Source organism: Puntigrus tetrazona, chromosome 24 (genome assembly GCF_018831695.1).
Source record: "Puntigrus tetrazona isolate hp1 chromosome 24, ASM1883169v1, whole genome shotgun sequence".
NCBI classification, from domain to species: domain Eukaryota; kingdom Metazoa; phylum Chordata; class Actinopteri; order Cypriniformes; family Cyprinidae; genus Puntigrus; species Puntigrus tetrazona.
In genome coordinates, this window is record NC_056722.1 from 21694649 (window position 1) to 21695396 (window position 748).

The following is a 748-nucleotide window of genomic DNA, read 5'->3' on the forward strand; positions in this document are numbered from 1 at the left end:
ATTATTCAACGATTTCAGGATGATTCTAGGTGGATTATCATTAACATCAGTTATATCTATGATAATTTTAGCAGTTGATGATAACCCGGAACCATCCAGAGCGTGGATGCCCATTTCAAAGTTTCTTTCATTTTCATAATCAATTTCTCCAATCAACACAATTTTACCTGTTTTCTTTTCAATAGAAAACAATTTCACAGCTTTATCTGATATTCTACTAAATTCATAGGTCACTTCCCCGTTTGGACCTTCATCAGCATCAGTTGCACTCACTCTGATTATTTCTGTTCCTGAAGGTGTATTTTCAGCCAGAGTGACTTTATAAACAGACTCACTAAACACCGGGACATTATCATTAGCATCGAGAACAGTGATGTGTATGACAGCAGTGCCAGACCTCTGCGGTGAACCACCATCAGTGGCTGTGAGTATCATATCTATCTCCTTCTGCTGCTCGCGATCCAACTCCTTTTCCAACACGAGTTCAGCGTATTTCCCTCCATCTGCAGTATCGTGTGCCGTCAATATAAAATGCCGATTATTTTCTAGTGAATAGCTGTTAACCGCGTTGCGACCAATATCTGAATCATGAGCCTCATGTAGACGGAATCGCTGACCTTTAGCGGCTGATTCTCTAATTTCAAAATTAATACGTTCATTCGGAAACCGTGGTGCGTTGTCATTTATATCCTGAATTTGAAGAATTATACGATGAACTTCAAGAGGGTTTTCCAGGACGAGCTCTAAA